The following is a 16,768-nucleotide window of genomic DNA, read 5'->3' as shown; positions in this document are numbered from 1 at the left end:
TAAGGAGTCCACAACGTGATTGGTGACCTACAAATACAGTCGAGCAACTTTCTAGCAAACCCTTTCTATGCACATGGAGAATCAAACCGGGGACAGTGAAAAAACTTGCATAGTTTGTAGAAAAAAGTTGTGATGTAGCACAATCCCAAGGAGAACCGTTGAACTTTTATGGGTTGGTTTGTTTATCGAAAATGCTGAGAGGTCGTGAAGGTCTCCTGGTCTTTTTTTTTCCTCCTTTCTGTGGTTGCTAAACTGTAAGAAGAGAGTAGAGCATGAGCCTTAACACAAAACATTAAAAGAGAATAAATGCAACACCAATGGTGAAAAGCAAGACATGCGTTGGCCGGGAATCGAACCCGGGTCAACTGCTTGGAAGGCAGCTATGCTCACCACTATACCACCAACGCTTTCGGAAGTGTACTGTTTTTGACATTTTCTGCAATAACACTAAACTTTCTGTTGACAGAAGAATTTGGATGCAATGTAATGATGAAAAGTATAAAACACAACCTTTTAGCAGAGGATGGTTTCGATCCATCGACCTTTGGGTTATGGGCCCAGCACGCTTCCGCTGCGCCACTCTGCTCGTAGTGTTGGATGCTTAGAGTCGAAGTCTAATTACTGTCTGCCTTCTGGTCTGTGTCGTGTAATTTATCAGCCATTTCTTATCTGTTGGCAACTAGATTATTCTTGGTGTTTTGCAATTATTTCTTTGTTTTTTTCTGTTTCCTTTAGTCATATTGTTGAAAATCATTTGAAGAAACGGTGTCTGACCTTGCTTAAGGTGCAGGCAAAAATTGTGGTCCATTGGGTCTCTGTGGCGCAATCGGTTAGCGCGTTCGGCTGTTAACCGAAAGGTTGGTGGTTCGAGTCCACCCAGGGGCGTCGCACCCTTTTGCAGTCCACCCAGAGACGTTGCACAGTTGGAGAAGTTTTTGCATTGGTGCTGAGCATCTCTCTCATGTAAAAGCCATTTTGCTGACTATGTTTTGAATTCACGAGGCAAACTGGAGAAAAACTTTCTGTATGAGATAAGATAAACAAAACTTCCTTCGAGCCGGAATTGAACCAGCGACCTAAGGATTGCTAATTTAGAGCTACAGTCCTCCGCTCTACCAGCTGAGCTATCGAAGGATTGTTTTGGCCACTGTCGAAAGCCTCCTAGGTTTGGCCGTGGGTGCCACGGGCAGATGGTAAAAATGATTCATTCAACTCTGCGAAAATGGAATCCAATGGTAGCATTGGAGAATGCGGGCATCGATCCCGCTACCTCTCGCATGCTAAGCGAGCGCTCTACCAATTGAGCTAATCCCCCAAACCTGTGAAACTTGACGTCAGTTTCACGTCACACCAGGTCACAATTTTCATATACAGTCACAGATGACATTGCTTTTTTTTTTTTTTTTTTTTTTTAAGTGTGGACTCCGTTTTCCCATACTTGAAGAACATTTAAGGAGTCCACAACGTGATTGGTGACCTACAAATACAGTCGAGCAACTTTCTAGCAAACCCTTTCTATGCACATGGAGAATCAAACCGGGGACAGTGAAAAAACTTGCATAGTTTGTAGAAAAAAGTTGTGATGTAGCACAATCCCAAGGAGAACCGTTGAACTTTTATGGGTTGGTTTGTTTATCGAAAATGCTGAGAGGTCGTGAAGGCCTCCTGGTCTTTTTTTTTCCTCCTTTCTGTGGTTGCTAAACTGTAAGAAGAGAGTAGAGCATGAGCCTTAACACAAAACATTAAAAGAGAATAAATGCAACACCAATGGTGAAAAGCAAGACATGCGTTGGCCGGGAATCGAACCCGGGTCAACTGCTTGGAAGGCAGCTATGCTCACCACTATACCACCAACGCTTTCGGAAGTGTACTGTTTTTGACATTTTCTGCAATAACACTAAACTTTCTGTTGACAGAAGAATTTGGATGCAATGTAATGATGAAAAGTATAAAACACAACCTTTTAGCAGAGGATGGTTTCGATCCATCGACCTTTGGGTTATGGGCCCAGCACGCTTCCGCTGCGCCACTCTGCTCGTAGTGTTGGATGCTTAGAGGCGAAGTCTAATTACTGTCTGCCTTCTGGTCTGTGTCGTGTAATTTATCAGCCATTTCTTATCTGTTGGCAACTAGATTATTCTTGGTGTTTTGCAATTATTTCTTTGTTTTTTTCTGTTTCCTTTAGTCATATTGTTGAAAATCATTTGAAGAAACGGTGTCTGACCTTGCTTAAGGTGCAGGCAAAAATTGTGGTCCATTGGGTCTCTGTGGCGCAATCGGTTAGCGCGTTTGGCTGTTAACCGAAAGGTTGGTGGTTCGAGTCCACCCAGGGACGTCGCACCCTTTTGCAGTCCACCCAGAGACGTTGCACAGTTGGAGAAGTTTTTGCATTGGTGCTGAGCATCTCTCTCATGTAAAAGCCATTTTGCTGACTATGTTTTGAATTCACGAGGCAAACTGGAGAAAAACTTTCTGTATGAGATAAGATAAACAAAACTTCCTTCGAGCCGAAATTGAACCAGCGACCTAAGGATTGCTAATTTAGAGCTACAGTCCTCCGCTCTACCAGCTGAGATATCGAAGGATTGTTTTGGCCACTGTCGAAAGCCTCCTAGGTTTGGCCGTGGGTGCCACGGGCAGATGGTAAAAATGATTCATTCAACTCTGCGAAAAAGGAATCCAATGGTAGCATTGGAGAATGCGGGCATCGATCCCGCTACCTCTCGCATGCTAAGCGAGCGCTCTACCAATTGAGCTAATCCCCCAAACCTGTGAAACTTGACGTCAGTTTCACGTCACACCAGGTCACAATTTTCATATACAGTCACAGATGACATTGCTTTTTTTTTTTTTTTTTTTTTTAAGTGTGGACTCCGTTTTCCCATACTTGAAGAACATTTAAGGAGTCCACAACGTGATTGGTGACCTACAAATACAGTCGAGCAACTTTCTAGCAAACCCTTTCTATGCACATGGAGAATCAAACCGGGGACAGTGAAAAAACTTGCATAGTTTGTAGAAAAAAGTTGTGATGTAGCACAATCCCAAGGAGAACCGTTGAACTTTTATGGGTTGGTTTGTTTATCGAAAATGCTGAGAGGTCGTGAAGGCCTCCTGGTCTTTTTTTTTCCTCCTTTCTGTGGTTGCTAAACTGTAAGAAGAGAGTAGAGCATGAGCCTTAACACAAAACATTAAAAGAGAATAAATGCAACACCAATGGTGAAAAGCAAGACATGCGTTGGCCGGGAATCGAACCCGGGTCAACTGCTTGGAAGGCAGCTATGCTCACCACTATACCACCAACGCTTTCGGAAGTGTACGTTTTTTTGACATTTTCTGCAATAACACTAAACTTTCTGTTGACAGAAGCATTTGGATGCAATGTAATGATGAAAAGTATAAAACACAACCTTTTAGCTGAGGATGGTTTCGATCCATCAACCTCTGGGTTATGGGCCCAGCACGCTTCCGCTGCGCCACTCTGCTCGTAGTGTTGGATGCTTAGAGTCGAAGTCTAATTACTGTCTGCCTTCTGGTCTGTGTCGTGTAATTTATCAGCCATTTCTTATCTGTTGGCAACTAGATTATTCTTGGTGTTTTGCAATTATTTCTTTGTTTTTTTCTGTTTCCTTTAGTCATATTGTTGAAAATCATTTGAAGAAACGGTGTCTGACCTTGCTTAAGGTGCAGGCAAAAATTGTGGTCCATTGGGTCTCTGTGGCGCAATCGGTTAGCGCGTTCGGCTGTTAACCGAAAGGTTGGTGGTTCGAGTCCACCCAGGGACGTCGCACCCTTTTGCAGTCCACCCAGAGACGTTGCACAGTTGGAGAAGTTTTTGCATTGGTGCTGAGCATCTCTCTCATGTAAAAGCCATTTTGCTGACTATGTTTTGAATTCACGAGGCAAACTGGAGAAAAACTTTCTGTATGAGATAAGATAAACAAAACTTCCTTCGAGCCGAAATTGAACCAGCAACCTAAGGATTGCTAATTTAGAGCTACAGTCCTCCGCTCTACCAGCTGAGCTATCGAAGGATTGTTTTGGCCACTGTCGAAAGCCTCCTAGGTTTGGCCGTGGGTGCCACGGGCAGATGGTAAAAATGATTCATTCAACTCTGCGAAAAAGGAATCCAATGGTAGCATTGGAGAATGCGGGCATCGATCCCGCTACCTCTCGCATGCTAAGCGAGCGCTCTACCACTTGAGCTAATCCCCCAAACCTGTGAAACTTGACGTCAGTTTCACGTCACACCAGGTCACAATTTTCATATACAGTCACAGATGACATTGCTTTTTTTTTTTTTTTTTTTAAGTGTGGACTCCGTTTTCCCATACTTGAAGAACATTTAAGGAGTCCACAACGTGATTGGTGACCTACAAATACAGTCGAGCAACTTTCTAGCAAACCCTTTCTATGCACATGGAGAATCAAACCGGGGACAGTGAAAAAACTTGCATAGTTTGTAGAAAAAAGTTGTGATGTAGCACAATCCCAAGGAGAACCGTTGAACTTTTATGGGTTGGTTTGTTTATCGAAAATGCTGAGAGGTCGTGAAGGCCTCCTGGTCTTTTTTTTTCCTCCTTTCTGTGGTTGCTAAACTGTAAGAAGAGAGTAGAGCATGAGCCTTAACACAAAACATTAAAAGAGAATAAATGCAACACCAATGGTGAAAAGCAAGACATGCGTTGGCCGGGAATCGAACCCGGGTCAACTGCTTGGAAGGCAGCTATGCTCACCACTATACGACCAACGCTTTCGGAAGTGTACGTTTTTTTGACATTTTCTGCAATAACACTAAACTTTCTGTTGACAGAAGCATTTGGATGCAATGTAATGATGAAAAGTATAAAACACAACCTTTTAGCAGAGGATGGTTTCGATCCATCGACCTCTGGGTTATGGGCCCAGCACGCTTCCGCTGCGCCACTCTGCTCGTAGTGTTGGATGCTTAGAGTCGAAGTCTAATTACTGTCTGCCTTCTGGTCTGTGTCGTGTAATTTATCAGCCATTTCTTATCTGTTGGCAACTAGATTATTCTTGGTGTTTTGCAATTATTTCTTTGTTTTTTTCTGTTTCCTTTAGTCATATTGTTGAAAATCATTTGAAGAAACGGTGTCTGACCTTGCTTAAGGTGCAGGCAAAAATTGTGGTCCATTGGGTCTCTGTGGCACAATCGGTTAGCGCGTTCGGCTGTTAACCGAAAGGTTGGTGGTTCGAGTCCACCCAAGGACGTCGCACCCTTTTGCAGTCCACCCAGAGACGTTGCACAGTTGGAGAAGTTTTTGCATTGGTGCTGAGCATCTCTCTCATGTAAAAGCCATTTTGCTGACTATGTTTTGAATTCACGAGGCAAACTGGAGAAAAACTTTCTGTATGAGATAAGATAAACAAAACTTCCTTCGAGCCGAAATTGAACCAGCGACCTAAGGATTGCTAATTTAGAGCTACAGTCCTCCGCTCTACCAGCTGAGCTATCGAAGGATTGTTTTGGCCACTGTCGAAAGCCTCCTAGGTTTGGCCGTGGGTGCCACGGGCAGATGGTAAAAATGATTCATTCAACTCTGCGAAAAAGGAATCCAATGGTAGCATTGGAGAATGCGGGCATCGATCCCGCTACCTCTCGCATGCTAAGCGAGCGCTCTACCACTTGAGCTAATCCCCCAAACCTGTGAAACTTGACGTCAGTTTCACGTCACACCAGGTCACAATTTTCATATACAGTCACAGGTGACATTGCTTTTTTTTTTTTTTTTTTTTTTAAGTGTGGACTCCGTTTTCCCATACTTGAAGAACATTTAAGGAGTCCACAACGTGATTGGTGACCTACAAATACAGTCGAGCAACTTTCTAGCAAACCCTTTCTATGCACATGGAGAATCAAACCGGGGACAGTGAAAAAACTTGCATAGTTTGTAGAAAAAAGTTGTGATGTAGCACAATCCCAAGGAGAACCGTTGAACTTTTATGGGTTGGTTTGTTTATCGAAAATGCTGAGAGGTCGTGAAGGCCTCCTGGTCTTTTTTTTTCCTCCTTTCTGTGGTTGCTAACCTGTAAGAAGAGAGTAGAGCATGAGCCTTAACACAAAACATTAAAAGAGAATAAATGCAACACCAATGGTGAAAAGCAAGACATGCGTTGGCCGGGAATCGAACCCGGGTCAACTGCTTGGAAGGCAGCTATAGCTCACCACTATACCACCAACGCTTTCGGAAGTGTACGTTTTTTTGACATTTTCTGCAATAACACTAAACTTTCTGTTGACAGAAGCATTTGGATGCAATGTAATGATGAAAAGTATAAAACACAACCTTTTAGCTGAGGATGGTTTCGATCCATCGACCTCTGGGTTATGGGCCCAGCACGCTTCCGCTGCGCCACTCTGCTCGTAGTGTTGGATGCTTAGAGTCGAAGTCTAATTACTGTCTGCCTTCTGGTCTGTGTCGTGTAATTTATCAGTCATTTCTTATCTGTTGGCAACTAGATTATTCTTGGTGTTTTGCAATTATTTCTTTGTTTTTTTCTGTTTCCTTTAGTCATATTGTTGAAAATCATTTGAAGAAACGGTGTCTGACCTTGCTTAAGGTGCAGGCAAAAATTGTGGTCCATTGGGTCTCTGTGGCGCAATCGGTTAGCGCGTTCGGCTGTTAACCGAAAGGTTGGTGGTTCGAGTCCACCCAGGGACGTCGCACCCTTTTGCAGTCCACCCAGAGACGTTGCACAGTTGGAGAAGTTTTTGCATTGGTGCTGAGCATCTCTCTCATGTAAAAGCCATTTTGCTGACTATGTTTTGAATTCACGAGGCAAACTGGAGAAAAACTTCCTGTATGAGATAAGATAAACAAAACTTCCTTCGAGCCGAAATTGAACCAGCGACCTAAGGATTGCTAATTTAGAGCTACAGTCCTCCGCTCTACCAGCTGAGCTATCGAAGGATTGTTTTGGCCACTGTCGAAAGCCTCCTAGGTTTGGCCGTGGGTGCCACGGGCAGATGGTAAAAATGATTCATTCAACTCTGCGAAAAAGGAATCCAATGGTAGCATTGGAGAATGCGGGCATCGATCCCGCTACCTCTCGCATGCTAAGCGAGCGCTCTACCACTTGAGCTAATCCCCCAAACCTGTGAAACTTGACGTCAGTTTCACGTCACACCAGGTCACAATTTTCATATACAGTCACAGATGACATTGCTTTTTTTTTTTTTTTTTTATGTGTGGACTCCGTTTTCCCATACTTGAAGAACATTTAAGGAGTCCACAACGTGATTGGTGACCTACAAATACAGTCGAGCAACTTTCTAGCAAACCCTTTCTATGCACATGGAGAATCAAACCGGGGACAGTGAAAAAACTTGCATAGTTTGTAGAAAAAAGTTGTGATGTAGCACAATCCCAAGGAGAACCGTTGAACTTTTATGGGTTGGTTTGTTTATCGAAAATGCTGAGAGGTCGTGAAGGCCTCCTGGTCTTTTTTTTTCCTCCTTTCTGTGGTTGCTAAACTGTAAGAAGAGAGTAGAGCATGAGCCTTAACACAAAACATTAAAAGAGAATAAATGCAACACCAATGGTGAAAAGCAAGACATGCGTTGGCCGGGAATCGAACCCGGGTCAACTGCTTGGAAGGCAGCTATGCTCACCACTATACCACCAACGCTTTCGGAAGTGTACGTTTTTTTGACATTTTCTGCAATAACACTAAACTTTCTGTTGACAGAAGTATTTGGATGCAATGTAATGATGAAAAGTATAAAACACAACCTTTTAGCAGAGGATGGTTTCGATCCATCGACCTCTGGGTTATGGGCCCAGCACGCTTCCGCTGCGCCACTCTGCTCGTAGTGTTGGATGCTTAGAGTCGAAGTCTAATTACTGTCTGCCTTCTGGTCTGTGTCGTGTAATTTATCAGCCATTTCTTATCTGTTGGCAACTAGATTATTCTTGGTGTTTTGCAATTATTTCTTTGTTTTTTTCTGTTTCCTTTAGTCATATTGTTGAAAATCATTTGAAGAAACGGTGTCTGACCTTGCTTAAGGTGCAGGCAAAAATTGTGGTCCATTGGGTCTCTGTGGCGCAATCGGTTAGCGCGTTCGGCTGTTAACCGAAAGGTTGGTGGTTCGAGTCCACCCAGGGACGTCGCACCCTTTTGCAGTCCACCCAGAGACGTTGCACAGTTGGAGAAGTTTTTGCATTGGTGCTGAGCATCTCTCTCATGTAAAAGCCATTTTGCTGACTATGTTTTGAATTCACGAGGCAAACTGGAGAAAAACTTTCTGTATGAGATAAGATAAACAAAACTTCCTTCGAGCCGAAATTGAACCAGCGACCTAAGGATTGCTAATTTAGAGCTACAGTCCTCCGCTCTACCAGCTGAGCTATCGAAGGATTGTTTTGGCCACTGTCGAAAGCCTCCTAGGTTTGGCCGTGGGTGCCACGGGCAGATGGTAAAAATGATTCATTCAACTCTGCGAAAAAGGAATCCAATGGTAGCATTGGAGAATGCGGGCATCGATCCCGCTACCTCTCGCATGCTAAGCGAGCGCTCTACCACTTGAGCTAATCCCCCAAACCTGTGAAACTTGACGTCAGTTTCACGTCACACCAGGTCACAATTTTCATATACAGTCACAGATGACATTGCTTTTTTTTTTTTTTAAGTGTGGACTCCGTTTTCCCATACTTGAAGAACATTTAAGGAGTCCACAACGTGATTGGTGACCTACAAATACAGTCGAGCAACTTTCTAGCAAACCCTTTCTATGCACATGGAGAATCAAACCGGGGACAGTGAAAAAACTTGCATAGTTTGTAGAAAAAAGTTGTGATGTAGCACAATCCCAAGGAGAACCGTTGAACTTTTATGGGTTGGTTTGTTTATCGAAAATGCTGAGAGGTCGTGAAGGCCTCCTGGTCTTTTTTTTTCCTCCTTTCTGTGGTTGCTAACCTGTAAGAAGAGAGTAGAGCATGAGCCTTAACACAAAACATTAAAAGAGAATAAATGCAACACCAATGGTGAAAAGCAAGACATGCGTTGGCCGGGAATCGAACCCGGGTCAACTGCTTGGAAGGCAGCTATGCTCACCACTATACCACCAACGCTTTCGGAAGTGTACGTTTTTTTGACATTTTCTGCAATAACACTAAACTTTCTGTTGACAGAAGCATTTGGATGCAATGTAATGATGAAAAGTATAAAACACAACCTTTTAGCTGAGGATGGTTTCGATCCATCGACCTCTGGGTTATGGGCCCAGCACGCTTCCGCTGCGCCACTCTGCTCGTAGTGTTGGATGCTTAGAGTCGAAGTCTAATTACTGTCTGCCTTCTGGTCTGTGTCGTGTAATTTATCAGTCATTTCTTATCTGTTGGCAACTAGATTATTCTTGGTGTTTTGCAATTATTTCTTTGTTTTTTTCTGTTTCCTTTAGTCATATTGTTGAAAATCATTTGAAGAAACGGTGTCTGACCTTGCTTAAGGTGCAGGCAAAAATTGTGGTCCATTGGGTCTCTGTGGCGCAATCGGTTAGCGCGTTCGGCTGTTAACCGAAAGGTTGGTGGTTCGAGTCCACCCAGGGACGTCGCACCCTTTTGCAGTCCACCCAGAGACGTTGCACAGTTGGAGAAGTTTTTGCATTGGTGCTGAGCATCTCTCTCATGTAAAAGCCATTTTGCTGACTATGTTTTGAATTCACGAGGCAAACTGGAGAAAAACTTCCTGTATGAGATAAGATAAACAAAACTTCCTTCGAGCCGAAATTGAACCAGCGACCTAAGGATTGCTAATTTAGAGCTACAGTCCTCCGCTCTACCAGCTGAGCTATCGAAGGATTGTTTTGGCCACTGTCGAAAGCCTCCTAGGTTTGGCCGTGGGTGCCACGGGCAGATGGTAAAAATGATTCATTCAACTCTGCGAAAAAGGAATCCAATGGTAGCATTGGAGAATGCGGGCATCGATCCCGCTACCTCTCGCATGCTAAGCGAGCGCTCTACCACTTGAGCTAATCCCCCAAACCTGTGAAACTTGACGTCAGTTTCACGTCACACCAGGTCACAATTTTCATATACAGTCACAGATGACATTGCTTTTTTTTTTTTTTTTTTTAAGTGTGGACTCCGTTTTCCCATACTTGAAGAACATTTAAGGAGTCCACAACGTGATTGGTGACCTACAAATACAGTCGAGCAACTTTCTAGCAAACCCTTTCTATGCACATGGAGAATCAAACCGGGGACAGTGAAAAAACTTGCATAGTTTGTAGAAAAAAGTTGTGATGTAGCACAATCCCAAGGAGAACCGTTGAACTTTTATGGGTTGGTTTGTTTATCGAAAATGCTGAGAGGTCGTGAAGGCCTCCTGGTCTTTTTTTTTCCTCCTTTCTGTGGTTGCTAAACTGTAAGAAGAGAGTAGAGCATGAGCCTTAACACAAAACATTAAAAGAGAATAAATGCAACACCAATGGTGAAAAGCAAGACATGCGTTGGCCGGGAATCGAACCCGGGTCAACTGCTTGGAAGGCAGCTATGCTCACCACTATACCACCAACGCTTTCGGAAGTGTACGTTTTTTTGACATTTTCTGCAATAACACTAAACTTTCTGTTGACAGAAGCATTTGGATGCAATGTAATGATGAAAAGTATAAAACACAACCTTTTAGCAGAGGATGGTTTCGATCCATCGACCTCTGGGTTATGGGCCCAGCACGCTTCCGCTGCGCCACTCTGCTCGTAGTGTTGGATGCTTAGAGTCGAAGTCTAATTACTGTCTGCCTTCTGGTCTGTGTCGTGTAATTTATCAGCCATTTCTTATCTGTTGGCAACTAGATTATTCTTGGTGTTTTGCAATTATTTCTTTGTTTTTTTCTGTTTCCTTTAGTCATATTGTTGAAAATCATTTGAAGAAACGGTGTCTGACCTTGCTTAAGGTGCAGGCAAAAATTGTGGTCCATTGGGTCTCTGTGGCACAATCAGTTAGCGCGTTCGGCTGTTAACCGAAAGGTTGGTGGTTCGAGTCCACCCAGGGACGTCGCACCCTTTTGCAGTCCACCCAGAGACGTTGCACAGTTGGAGAAGTTTTTGCATTGGTGCTGAGCATCTCTCTCATGTAAAAGCCATTTTGCTGACTATGTTTTGAATTCACGAGGCAAACTGGAGAAAAACTTTCTGTATGAGATAAGATAAACAAAACTTCCTTCGAGCCGGAATTGAACCAGCGACCTAAGGATTGCTAATTTAGAGCTACAGTCCTCCGCTCTACCAGCTGAGCTATCGAAGGATTGTTTTGGCCACTGTCGAAAGCCTCCTAGGTTTGGCCGTGGGTGCCACGGGCAGATGGTAAAAATGATTCATTCAACTCTGCGAAAAAGGAATCCAATGGTAGCATTGGAGAATGCGGGAATCGATCCCGCTACCTCTCGCATGCTAAGCGAGCGCTCTACCACTTGAGCTAATCCCCCAAACCTGTGAAACTTGACGTCAGTTTCACGTCACACCAGGTCACAATTTTCATATACAGTCACAGATGACATTGCTTTTTTTTTTTTTTTTTTTTTTAAGTGTGGACTCCGTTTTCCCATACTTGAAGAACATTTAAGGAGTCCACAACGTGATTGGTGACCTACAAATACAGTCGAGCAACTTTCTAGCAAACCCTTTCTATGCACATGGAGAATCAAACCGGGGACAGTGAAAAAACTTGCATAGTTTGTAGAAAAAAGTTGTGATGTAGCACAATCCCAAGGAGAACCGTTGAACTTTTATGGGTTGGTTTGTTTATCGAAAATGCTGAGAGGTCGTGAAGGCCTCCTGGTCTTTTTTTTTCCTCCTTTCTGTGGTTGCTAAACTGTAAGAAGAGAGTAGAGCATGAGCCTTAACACAAAACATTAAAAGAGAATAAATGCAACACCAATGGTGAAAAGCAAGACATGCGTTGGCCGGGAATCGAACCCGGGTCAACTGCTTGGAAGGCAGCTATGCTCACCACTATACCACCAACGCTTTCGGAAGTGTACGTTTTTTTGACATTTTCTGCAATAACACTAAACTTTCTGTTGACAGAAGCATTTGGATGCAATGTAATGATGAAAAGTATAAAACACAACCTTTTAGCAGAGGATGGTTTCGATCCATCGACCTCTGGGTTATGGGCCCAGCACGCTTCCGCTGCGCCACTCTGCTCGTAGTGTTGGATGCTTAGAGTCGAAGTCTAATTACTGTCTGCCTTCTGGTCTGTGTCGTGTAATTTATCAGCCATTTCTTATCTGTTGGCAACTAGATTATTCTTGGTGTTTTGCAATTATTTCTTTGTTTTTTTCTGTTTCCTTTAGTCATATTGTTGAAAATCATTTGAAGAAACGGTGTCTGACCTTGCTTAAGGTGCAGGCAAAAATTGTGGTCCATTGGGTCTCTGTGGCGCAATCGGTTAGCACGTTCGGCTGTTAACCGAAAGGTTGGTGGTTCGAGTCCACCCAGGGACGTCGCACCCTTTTGCAGTCCACCCAGAGACGTTGCACAGTTGGAGAAGTTTTTGCATTGGTGCTGAGCATCTCTCTCATGTAAAAGCCATTTTGCTGACTATGTTTTGAATTCACGAGGCAAACTGGAGAAAAACTTTCTGTATGAGATAAGATAAACAAAACTTCCTTCGAGCCGGAATTGAACCAGCGACCTAAGGATTGCTAATTTAGAGCTACAGTCCTCCGCTCTACCAGCTGAGCTATCGAAGGATTGTTTTGGCCACTGTCGAAAGCCTCCTAGGTTTGGCCGTGGGTGCCACGGGCAGATGGTAAAAATGATTCATTCAACTCTGCGAAAAAGGAATCCAATGGTAGCATTGGAGAATGCGGGAATCGATCCCGCTACCTCTCGCATGCTAAGCGAGCGCTCTACCACTTGAGCTAATCCCCCAAACCTGTGAAACTTGACGTCAGTTTCACGTCACACCAGGTCACAATTTTCATATACAGTCACAGATGACATTGCTTTTTTTTTTTTTTTTTTTTTTAAGTGTGGACTCCGTTTTCCCATACTTGAAGAACATTTAAGGAGTCCACAACGTGATTGGTGACCTACAAATACAGTCGAGCAACTTTCTAGCAAACCCTTTCTATGCACATGGAGAATCAAACCGGGGACAGTGAAAAAACTTGCATAGTTTGTAGAAAAAAGTTGTGATGTAGCACAATCCCAAGGAGAACCGTTGAACTTTTATGGGTTGGTTTGTTTATCGAAAATGCTGAGAGGTCGTGAAGGCCTCCTGGTCTTTTTTTTTCCTCCTTTCTGTGGTTGCTAAACTGTAAGAAGAGAGTAGAGCATGAGCCTTAACACAAAACATTAAAAGAGAATAAATGCAACACCAATGGTGAAAAGCAAGACATGCGTTGGCCGGGAATCGAACCCGGGTCAACTGCTTGGAAGGCAGCTATGCTCACCACTATGCCACCAACGCTTTCGGAAGTGTACGTTTTTTTGACATTTTCTGCAATAACACTAAACTTTCTGTTGACAGAAGCATTTGGATGCAATGTAATGATGAAAAGTATAAAACACAACCTTTTAGCAGAGGATGGTTTCGATCCATCGACCTCTGGGTTATGGGCCCAGCACGCTTCCGCTGCGCCACTCTGCTCGTAGTGTTGGATGCTTAGAGTCGAAGTCTAATTACTGTCTGCCTTCTGGTCTGTGTCGTGTAATTTATCAGCCATTTCTTATCTGTTGGCAACTAGATTATTCTTGGTGTTTTGCAATTATTTCTTTGTTTTTTTCTGTTTCCTTTAGTCATATTGTTGAAAATCATTTGAAGAAACGGTGTCTGACCTTGCTTAAGGTGCAGGCAAAAATTGTGGTCCATTGGGTCTCTGTGGCACAATCGGTTAGCGCGTTCGGCTGTTAACCGAAAGGTTGGTGGTTCGAGTCCACCCAGGGACGTCGCACCCTTTTGCAGTCCACCCAGAGACGTTGCACAGTTGGAGAAGTTTTTGCATTGGTGCTGAGCATCTCTCTCATGTAAAAGCCATTTTGCTGACTATGTTTTGAATTCACGAGGCAAACTGGAGAAAAACTTTCTGTATGAGATAAGATAAACAAAACTTCCTTCGAGCCGGAATTGAACCAGCGACCTAAGGATTGCTAATTTAGAGCTACAGTCCTCCGCTCTACCAGCTGAGCTATCGAAGGATTGTTTTGGCCACTGTCGAAAGCCTCCTAGGTTTGGCCGTGGGTGCCACGGGCAGATGGTAAAAATGATTCATTCAACTCTGCGAAAAAGGAATCCAATGGTAGCATTGGAGAATGCGGGAATCGATCCCGCTACCTCTCGCATGCTAAGCGAGCGCTCTACCACTTGAGCTAATCCCCCAAACCTGTGAAACTTGACGTCAGTTTCACGTCACACCAGGTCACAATTTTCATATAGTCACAGATGACATTGCTTTTTTTTTTTTTTTTTTTTTAAGTGTGGACTCCGTTTTCCCATACTTGAAGAACATTTAAGGAGTCCACAACGTGATTGGTGACCTACAAATACAGTCGAGCAACTTTCTAGCAAACCCTTTCTATGCACATGGAGAATCAAACCGGGGACAGTGAAAAAACTTGCATAGTTTGTAGAAAAAAGTTGTGATGTAGCACAATCCCAAGGAGAACCGTTGAACTTTTATGGGTTGGTTTGTTTATCGAAAATGCTGAGAGGTCGTGAAGGCCTCCTGGTCTTTTTTTTTCCTCCTTTCTGTGGTTGCTAAACTGTAAGAAGAGAGTAGAGCATGAGCCTTAACACAAAACATTAAAAGAGAATAAATGCAACACCAATGGTGAAAAGCAAGACATGCGTTGGCCGGGAATCGAACCCGGGTCAACTGCTTGGAAGGCAGCTATGCTCACCACTATACCACCAACGCTTTCGGAAGTGTACGTTTTTTTGACATTTTCTGCAATAACACTAAACTTTCTGTTGACAGAAGCATTTGGATGCAATGTAATGATGAAAAGTATAAAACACAACCTTTTAGCAGAGGATGGTTTCGATCCATCGACCTCTGGGTTATGGGCCCAGCACGCTTCCGCTGCGCCACTCTGCTCGTAGTGTTGGATGCTTAGAGTCGAAGTCTAATTACTGTCTGCCTTCTGGTCTGTGTCGTGTAATTTATCAGCCATTTCTTATCTGTTGGCAACTAGATTATTCTTGGTGTTTTGCAATTATTTCTTTGTTTTTTTCTGTTTCCTTTAGTCATATTGTTGAAAATCATTTGAAGAAACGGTGTCTGACCTTGCTTAAGGTGCAGGCAAAAATTGTGGTCCATTGGGTCTCTGTGGCGCAATCGGTTAGCGCGTTCGGCTGTTAACCGAAAGGTTATTGGTTCGAGTCCACCCAGGGACGTCGCACCCTTTTGCAGTCCACCCAGAGACGTTGCACAGTTGGAGAAGTTTTTGCATTGGTGCTGAGCATCTCTCTCATGTAAAAGCCATTTTGCTGACTATGTTTTGAATTCACGAGGCAAACTGGAGAAAAACTTTCTGTATGAGATAAGATAAACAAAACTTCCTTCGAGCCGGAATTGAACCAGCGACCTAAGGATTGCTAATTTAGAGCTACAGTCCTCCGCTCTACCAGCTGAGCTATCGAAGGATTGTTTTGGCCACTGTCGAAAGCCTCCTAGGTTTGGCCGTGGGTGCCACGGGCAGATGGTAAAAATGATTCATTCAACTCTGCGAAAAAGGAATCCAATGATAGCATTGGAGAATGCGGGCATCGATCCCGCTACCTCTCGCATGCTAAGCGAGCGCTCTACCACTTGAGCTAATCCCCCAAACCTGTGAAACTTGACGTCAGTTTCACGTCACACCAGGTCACAATTTTCATATACAGTCACAGATGACATTGCTTTTTTTTTTTTTTTTTTTTTAAGTGTGGACTCCGTTTTCCCATACTTGAAGAACATTTAAGGAGTCCACAATGTGATTGGTGACCTACAAATACAGTCGAGCAACTTTCTAGCAAACCCTTTCTATGCACATGGAGAATCAAACCGGGCACAGTGAAAAAACTTGCATAGTTTGTAGAAAAAAGTTGTGATGTAGCACAATCCCAAGGAGAACCGTTGAACTTTTATGGGTTGGTTTGTTTATCGAAAATGCTGAGAGGTCGTGAAGGCCTCCTGGTCTTTTTTTTTCCTCCTTTCTGTGGTTGCTAAACTGTAAGAAGAGAGTAGAGCATGAGCCTTAACACAAAACATTAAAAGAGAATAAATGCAACACCAATGGTGAAAAGCAAGACATGCGTTGGCCGGGAATCGAACCCGGGTCAACTGCTTGGAAGGCAGCTATGCTCACCACTATACCACCAACGCTTTCGGAAGTGTACGTTTTTTTGACATTTTCTGCAATAACACTAAACTTTCTGTTGACAGAAGCATTTGGATGCAATGTAATGATGAAAAGTATAAAACACAACCTTTTAGCAGAGGATGGTTTCGATCCATCGACCTCTGGGTTATGGGCCCAGCACGCTTCCGCTGCGCCACTCTGCTCGCAGTGTTGGATGCTTAGAGTCGAAGTCTAATTACTGTCTGCCTTCTGGTCTGTGTCGTGTAATTTATCAGCCATTTCTTATCTGTTGGCAACTAGATTATTCTTGGTGTTTTGCAATTATGGTGTTTTGCAATTTCTTTGTTTTTTTCTGTTTCCTTTAGTCATATTGTTGAAAAAAGGATGGTTTCGATCCATCGACCTCTGGGTTATGGGCCCAGCACGCTTCCGCTGCGCCACTCTGCTCGCAGTGTT

At 43.5% G+C, this 16,768-nt stretch overlaps 5 non-coding genes across 5 annotated transcripts; all 5 read right to left on the bottom strand.

Moving 5' to 3' along the window:
- Positions 1-1,242: 1,242 nt before the first annotated feature.
- Positions 1,243-1,315, bottom strand: TRNAA-AGC (transfer RNA alanine (anticodon AGC)). The gene has a single exon. It is a non-coding gene; the product is annotated as a tRNA-Ala (tRNA).
- Positions 1,316-2,692: 1,377 nt separating this feature from the next.
- TRNAA-AGC (transfer RNA alanine (anticodon AGC)) lies at positions 2,693-2,765 on the bottom strand. The gene has a single exon. It is a non-coding gene; the product is annotated as a tRNA-Ala (tRNA).
- Positions 2,766-11,375: 8,610 nt separating this feature from the next.
- TRNAA-AGC (transfer RNA alanine (anticodon AGC)) lies at positions 11,376-11,448 on the bottom strand. Its single transcript has one exon. It is a non-coding gene; the product is annotated as a tRNA-Ala (tRNA).
- Positions 11,449-12,825: 1,377 nt separating this feature from the next.
- TRNAA-AGC (transfer RNA alanine (anticodon AGC)) lies at positions 12,826-12,898 on the bottom strand. The gene has a single exon. It is a non-coding gene; the product is annotated as a tRNA-Ala (tRNA).
- A 1,377-nt stretch (positions 12,899-14,275) lies between these two features.
- Positions 14,276-14,348, bottom strand: TRNAA-AGC (transfer RNA alanine (anticodon AGC)). The gene has a single exon. It is a non-coding gene; the product is annotated as a tRNA-Ala (tRNA).
- Positions 14,349-16,768: the final 2,420 nt, after the last annotated feature.

This window comes from Ranitomeya variabilis, chromosome 2, assembly GCF_051348905.1.
Source record: "Ranitomeya variabilis isolate aRanVar5 chromosome 2, aRanVar5.hap1, whole genome shotgun sequence".
Classification (NCBI taxonomy): domain Eukaryota; kingdom Metazoa; phylum Chordata; class Amphibia; order Anura; family Dendrobatidae; genus Ranitomeya; species Ranitomeya variabilis.
This window is presented reverse-complemented; position numbering and strand designations above follow the sequence as displayed.